This window comes from Psammomys obesus, unplaced genomic scaffold (assembly GCF_907164565.1).
Source record: "Psammomys obesus unplaced genomic scaffold, mPsaObe1.curated_primary_1811, whole genome shotgun sequence".
NCBI lineage: Eukaryota > Metazoa > Chordata > Mammalia > Rodentia > Muridae > Psammomys > Psammomys obesus.
The window spans coordinates 7,306,913-7,314,747 of NW_026596101.1; positions in this window are offsets into that span (position 1 = coordinate 7,306,913).

Here is a 7,835-nt window from a genome sequence, read left to right on the forward strand (position 1 = left end):
GTTGTCATCTTTCTGTGCCCTACTTTACAATTTTTAATATAAAGATTATTAAATTCAGAAACTAGTGAGGCGCAGTGGTTTACATCTGCAATTCCAATGCTTGGGGGCTGAAATAGGAGGACTGGTGATTTGCAGGCAACCTGAGCTACATTGCAAGACCCTGTCTCAGGAAATTAAATTATAGTGGTGATATTATAAACAAGAAGTCAAAATCACAAGATGCTAGTAATAATAATAATTATTATTATTATTACTTCTTTTCAGGGATGACTCAGAATTTAAGAGCACTTGCTGCTCTTTCAGCAGCCTCGGGTTTGGTTTCAAGAACCCAAATGGGTGGCTTCTGTCCACCTGTAACTCCAACTCCCACATCCTCTTCTGGCTCTGTGGAACCCTGTACTCAGGATCACATTTTTCTGTACAAACACACACGTACATATAACGAAGTGAAATAATTAGTCCAAAGCATTTACTTGACCATTTCTGGACTTTGAACATCTAGTACCCATTGGATCTCTTTTATTCATTTTCTTTTCTTTTTCTTTTTTTTTTTTAAATGCAAGGTCTCACTGTGAAGCCCTGGCTGAACCTGAACTCACAGATTATCTGCTTGTCTGTACCTCCTGAGTTCTGGGATTAAAGGCCTGCACCACCATGTCCAGCAAAATCCTTTCTTTTTAACAGTATTTATTACTTGTTTTAGAAGCCATGCATACTGAATCAACTCTTGCAAGGCCTAACCTGGCACAAACATTTCCTCATCCTCTCTGTCTCACTTCTTTGATGCAGACTCTGTTTCCTTTCTGTTAGTATACAATGTACGTATCTCATTTCATCTGGGAACTGCATGTCAGACCCATGTAAGAACAAAGGCCTCTCTAATTCTCCTCCATGGAACTATCATGAGAACACTATAGTGATTGATAAAATTCAGGCAGAATCTCTCAGAACTGAATATAGTAAGTGCTCAAGTATGTGTGGTGTAGATTTCAACATGCATAGTCTCACAGTAGACAGGAGCAAATGATCCTCAAACTGCCTCAATTATGGAGACTAGGGGACATTTGATGGCTTTAAAGAAGCTTTAAATAGAAGGTGGGTACAGTAAGGCTTCCATTTATTAATAATAGGTCTGATTTTCTTAGCTATGATACATTTCAGTCCAGGTTAGTAGGTTATTCACTAAGCACAGATTTTGTAATAAGTGGGTATTCTCTTCATCATCCCCCAAAGTATTGACTCAACTATTTATATCTCTTAGCTTATATTTTTCTATGTAAAAATCCTGAATGGCAATCATTCTTATTCTGGTTTTGGCCTTTGTATTTATAAATTACATGTTTGTGGAGACTGGAGTGTGAACTCTCAGGAGTACTGGTGCCCATGGAAACCAGAGGTATCAAAACTCCCTGGAGCTGGAGTTACAGGCAGCATCCAACATGGATGCTGGGAACTGAGCTTGGATCCTATAAAAGAGCAGTGAGGGGAGCAGGTGCTGCCTCTATCATGAACTCAGTTGACTGCTCTTTGATCACTCACCCCTGGTGATGAAGCCTTGCCAAGCCATGGAGGAAAAGGATCCAGGCAGTGCTGATGAGACTTAACAAGCTAAGGGCAGATGGCAATAATGGCTTACTACCCCTTTCAGTGGACTAGGGGAAAGGGATGGAGGGAGGGGAGGGAAGGTGAGACTGGGAGAAGTTAAGGGAGTTGAGGGATGGGGCTTCAATCGGGATATATAATGAATAAATTGTGAAGAAAATAATTAAAATTAAATTAAAAATAATAATAATAATAATAATAATAATAATAATAATAATAATAATAAAGAATAGTATATGATCTTAACCACTGAGCAATCTCTCTAGCTTTTTGATAGATTGATTTGAAAGGTGCTGAAGGCATTAAGTTGCACAAGCTCAGACATGTCGTAAAATCTGAATTTAAGCCCAGGGTTCTTTGGTTCTGTATCACTTGTTTTTATTTTTCTTTTTTTTCTCATGAACACAGTTATTGTCTGAGACTTGGGTAATTCTGGCAAGGATACCGCTTTCACCACCCAACCATGAACACTTCTGTTACTTCAAGGCTGTCTCAAATGCATACTTTTGTTGGGCATGACATTAAAGACTCATTAGCATTCAAAAATATTATCAGAAAGAGCTTATGAGACTATCTGGTCTAACTCTTATTTTGTGAATTCATTGTTATTAAAATACATGCTTTTTACAAACCCACTATGTGCTGGGCAACTTTGAGAATACTCAAACCTCTGTGCCTTCAGACCTCACTGCAGTGTAGTAAATGATAAGAATATGGATCATTAAAGTCATGACTATATGAGGGTTGGATAGTAAGAATCTCAAAGGAATCCAATGACAAGTCACTCCATTCTGATGTGAGAAGCAGATTAATCTATTATTTAGTCCTTAGAAGAATTCTAATGAAACAGTAGATAATAGCTTTATCTACTGAGTCTTGGGTGAGTGGAAAAAATTTCTCATTAAATATGTCAAAAATGTATAGTCTAAATCTAACCTCTTCTCCCCAGAGGTAGAATGCCAGGCCAAGGATACCATAATCTCATAAGAAGGATAAACATACATAGATACCTTTTGATGAGTGCTACTGTTGGTTGTATAAATTCCTCTATTTACTACAGGATCTCAGGGTATCCAGATGTTAGAACAGTTCCCTTGTAAACAAAGCTCATAGTGTTGTCTGTGAGGGTCCCATTAAGTATCCACAAGTGTAATATCCTTGAAGATCATATAGGAGTAGGCTTAGGCCTGGTTTGTTTCTATCTGGCATAAAATACCTCTATAAAAACGAAATACCACTTCAGTGTCAGCAGTTTTTCACAGCAAATGTTAACTGTGCTGGAATCTTTGATTTTCAAGCTGGCAGGAAGCCTCAGCTAGACTCTGGAGTAAGGGTCTCTTTTTTTCTTCCCTTGTCCCCATAATGTTCCCTTTCTGTCTATCCTGTCTCAAATCCATCTATACTCTGTGCTAGTTAAGTTTTGAACTTGACACAAGCTAGAGTTATTTGGGGCAAGGAACTTCAATTCAGAGAATGCTTCCAACAGATAGCCTATAGGCAGGTCTGTAGGGCATTTTCTTGATTAGTGATTGATGTGAGTGGGTGTCCAATTCACCATAAAAAACACTCTCATTAGCATGAAAATTTACATTTTCATTTTCTGTTTTTATTCTTTGAAATTTTCATATACGTATTTTTATTATGTTCACTTATTTTATTTTATGTATATGGGTTCTTTGCCTCCTTGTGTAGTGCATGCATATGCTCCAAGTTTATGCAGCATATGTACCAGACACTGTGGCTCTTTAGCCTTGTAGCAGGGAAGAATTTCCGGACAAGCCATGAAGAAGCACTTTTGGAGTTTATTAAAAACAGCAGCATTTAAACAGATCTTAGGCACAAAAGTTTATAGAAAGAGACAGGGAAGAGAGGAAGGCAAACTGGAAAGCATGGGCTGGACTTCTCAAAGCAGAGTCAGAGACCACATGGAGGCCAGAAGGGAGCATCAGAATTCTTGGAACTGGAGTTACAGCCAGTTGTGAGCTACTAGATAGATACAGGAACTGAACCATGGTCTTCTGCAAGACCTCTTAACTAGTGGGCCATATTTCCAGTCGCATAAGTTTACATTTTATGTCTTCAGAACAGGCTTTCATTCAATCTGAGAGTATTTTAACTCTCAGAGTTTAACTCCCAGATCTGGATGGCATGAGAAGTTATGATTGCAGGATCCAAACTTTTGCATTTTCTATCATTAGTGAAAATTCAGCTGAAAATTTTGTTCTGTGTGTGAGTCCATCCTCTCTCCTCGCTAACTCTGCTGTCTATCTTACAGCACTTTCCTCTCACATTTACAGGAAAAGCTTTTTGCATGGCTTGTTGAGTTTACTTCAGAGAATTATTAAACACAAGGAGAAGTGTAAAAATCAAATTGAGGTGGCTCTCTGAAGCCAGGGCCTGCTGTGTCAAGGTGTGAGAGCAGAACTAAATCAAATGGCAGCTGATAAGCTATGAATTGTGGGTAGCAACAACAATTACAAATAATATAAAAACAGAAGAATCAAGAGACATCACCGGAAGGGGTTGGTATTGTTTGTCAGCAGGGCTAATTTGGGGGCAGCTTTGAAGCTGTTTACACTTCACAAGCACCAAAGCAGATGCTTAGATGCAAAATGCAGCTTAGTGTGCAAAGAGAGTGATTGTTACTGCATGAATCAGTTTCCTGAACTGTAATTCAGGTGATGCAGAGCATTTTATTAAATATAAAATTAAATTTAGGTGTATGGCTGCTGTGGATCCACTAAATGTAACTGACATTTTCATACCATCATTTTTAAATTCCTTGCCTCAGCTACTTTATTAAGAAAAAAATAGCCTGAGAGAAAAAGTTCAGAGCCAATTTCCTTTTTCTTTTTCTTTTTTTTTTTTTGCATTTTCTCATAATTATTTCAGTTTTTATCCACTTATTCTTCATGTTGGTATCACAGAAAGAAAACAGCAAGAGCAGAACATTGTGTTACAGTATAGATGAGACACCAATAGAATGACATTTTCTAATGTTGATTATCTTTTGTGGTAGTTTGAATAAGAATGGCCCCCATATGCTCTTATATTTGCATACTTGGCTAACAGAGAGTTGGTACTGTTTGAAAAGATTGAGAGGTGTGGCAATGTTGGAGGAAGTGTATCACTGTGGATGGGCTCTGAGGTTTCAGAAGACCACAGGGCCAGTGGCTTTCTCGCTTCCTTCTCCTGCAGATCCAGAAACTTCTCAGGAACTTCTCCGGCACCATGTCTGCTTCTTCCATGATTCCCACCATGAAAACTGCTGCCACTCTATTTGGCTGTGTGAACCAGGGAGAGTGGAGTCTAAAAGTCTCATGAAATAGCCAACTTTATTCAGGGTGCCAGATGATTTATATTCTGAGGGCATTCTGAGAGTTAAGCTAGGTCATGTGAGTAAAATTTACTCGAGTTCAAGCTGTATACAGGCACAAGAACAAGGCCACATGCTTTCAGGCTGTGGAAACATCATTCAGAATAATGTTGGGTAAGATGATGGGCAATCTATTTACTACACCTAGGAGGGGCACAAAAGCACATTTAGAGAACAAATCCATGCTATGGAGGAACACAGACTACAAGACTGTTGCCTTGTTTACACCGAGTTTTCTCACAAGCTCTCAGAAATTTCCTTACACAGCTTCATTCATAGACCAAGTTACAACAGACAACAATGGACTAAACCGCCGCAATTATAAGCAAGCCCCAATTAAATGCTTTTCTTTATAAGAGTTGCCATAGTAATGCTGTCTCTCCACAGCAAATCAGACGATCGCATAGTTCAAGGCTTGGGCAGCCATTTCTTGCTGATTTTGAAGGGATAAGAATGGGTCATTCTAGAATCTGGAATAGATGAGAATATGGATGCTGTCCAGAAGAGATGCAGTCCTGGGGAGCAGCCTACTATTATCACAGTGAAACACATTTCCAACTTCCAGAACAGTACCTTATCTTAAGCCATTAAATTGGTGATAGTATGTTATAGGAGCAGAAAAACATAATTCTTGAGGTTTTTTTTTTTTATCATTTTCCTTATTTTGTATTTCCTTTCTATTGTTATCTAGGCTACTTCAGTAAATGAGATTGCCCTGACAGACAGTGTGGTTTGGATTCTAATTTATACAGGCTGGAAGTGCATTTCTCAGAGGTTATCTACTATATCTACCACTTATTGCTTATAACATGTCCATGGCCTAGTACTTATATATTTAATTTCTCTGGATAACAAAGACAGCTCTCAGAGAGATTCAATAACTTGTCAAAGGCTATAAATGTTGTACTTAAGTGGTTCAGTACCTCGGGGCAGCCAGCATCTGCACACAGAAATATCCATATGGAGGTATGTCATGCCATAAACCGTGCTCTAAACATTCTGATAAATCTCACTGCAGAAAAATTTTTAGCAAAGCTAAAATCATAACAATATGCCATCTTAAAGATTTATTTTTATCTTGTAAATATGTACAGAGATGGGTGCCTGTGGACCTGCATGAAGGGACCCACATAATCCAGAAGAGGGTGCTGGAGTTGGTGAGACAGGAAGTTGTGAGCTGCCCAGCGTGGGCACTGGGAACTGAACTTGGGTCCTGTACAAAAGATGTACACACTCCTTACTGCTGAGCCCCTCAAACACCACTTTAAAACACACATAAAATACGTATTCACAGCTTTCCAGGTAAAACAACCGTATTGTAGACTTATATGCATCTATGACTTCAAATGGGCCTAGAAAGCATGTCAAGTTGAAGCAATCTTATGAAATAGCTTAATATCTGTCACCAGGGTGGCTCTGTAAAGCAAGCACAGTAAGACACTGGAACAACTTCACTACTTAACTCAAGTTTTTTTTTTTTTTTTTTTTTTTTCCCACTGCACACATAATAATTACATTTTTACAGACAACTTATTACATTATTTCTGGGGAACTTATTTCATTCAAGGAACTATTACAATGTTTCCAGCTTGGAAATCACTTAGAACTACAGAAATTTTTACCTTTATAAAGGAGAAAGGTAGCCTGCTCATTCCAGCCAGAAAAATGTGGGGAGTGGTGTGAGGACTTCCTAACATGATGCTCATTTGGGATTTTGCTTATTTTTTCAATCATTCCATAATATAGTAGGGACTTGTAAAAAGGTATCCTAGTGCCTAGAATTTATTATTTGCTCTAAAAAGCCTCCAAAATACATTAGAATTTAATCTCTGTGTTACGGTTAATTTTGTGTGTCAATTTGTCTGTGCAGATATTTGATGAAACATTATTCTAGATATTTTTGTGTAGATGTTATTTTGGATGAGATTAACATTTAAATGTGTGGGTTTTGAGTAAAGAAAATTGCATGTTATAATGGGGTGACCATTATCCTGTCTTGTTGAAGGGGTAAGTATAAAAAGAGCTGAGTTCCTCTGAACAAGAAGGAATGTGATAGATGGTAAACTTTGCATTTGATTTGAAGATCTTCCCAGTGTCGATAACCCGATGACCTCATTTATCAAGTTTTGTACTGGAGTGTTTAAACATCTACTTCTTTAAGCCAACTCCTTAAAGTTGTTTGATTTCACTCCCACCTCCCTTACCTTCCCCTACCTCCTTTACCTTCTCCATACAGCTGTATTCCTCTGCCTCTTTCTTATAAGTACTCTGTGATATTGCTGCGCTCATCCTCAAAACCAGATTAACCTCAGTTCTTAATTTGATCATCTTTGCAAACTATTTTTGTTGTGTGAAAAAACATAGAGTCTTGGGATTGGAATGTGGGGAGTTTTGGGGCAGAGGCTGTCATTAAGACTGCTACAGTTTATCCCACATATAAGCCATGAAAATATGGCAGTTCATGAAATTTTTCCATTTTGAAAACCCATCTCAGAGCCCATTTCCTCTTAAGTCTTGGTGTTATTGTAATGAACTTGGTTCTCTTTGTCCTAGTAGCCTACAGCCAACGAGAAATAACTAATGGTAGTCGGCATAGGAAAGACCTGGAAATTTCGGAACTCCTTCTGCACATATTCAATTTCTACCTTTTCTCCTACCTGGAGGGAGACTCAGAGATTTGCTGATGGAAGGAAGGAAGGAAGGAAGGAAGGAAGGAAGGAAGGAAGGAAGGAAGGAAGGAAGGGAGGGAAAGAGGGAGGAAGAAAGGGAGAGAGAAGGGAAGGAAGGAAGGAAGGAAGGAAGGAAGGAAGGAAGGAAGGAAGGAAGGAAGGAAGGAAGAGAGGGAGGGAGGGAGGGA